The sequence below is a fragment of the Tupaia chinensis genome, unplaced genomic scaffold (genome assembly GCF_000334495.1).
Source record: "Tupaia chinensis unplaced genomic scaffold, TupChi_1.0 Scaffold148874_1, whole genome shotgun sequence".
Lineage (NCBI taxonomy): Eukaryota > Metazoa > Chordata > Mammalia > Scandentia > Tupaiidae > Tupaia > Tupaia belangeri.
In genome coordinates this window covers 719257-719592 of record NW_006208722.1, presented here as the reverse complement: position 1 = coordinate 719592, position 336 = coordinate 719257, and positions in this window count along the sequence as shown.

Below are 336 nucleotides of genomic sequence, written 5' to 3'. Positions count from 1 at the left end.
TTTATACTTTGTTTTTTAATTATAAATTTTTTTTCTCATCACAACACACATATGAATTTTCCATCCAAAATACACTGTGCATTGGCTCAAACAAGCACATCAACATATATGTTCTCAGCAAATGATTTCCCAATTTTTTGTGTCCTGCATACCTTGCCTTTTGTTTTGCCATCCTAGATTCCCCATCCCCACCCTCTGCCATGTCCCATCTTCCTCCTCCATTGTCCCTAACATTCATGATTGCCCTCAATGCCTTCCGCCCCCCCCCCATTCAATTGTTCTACCAATGAACTCAATTAGTCCAAGTATATCCACTAGCTAGCACAGCTGACATAT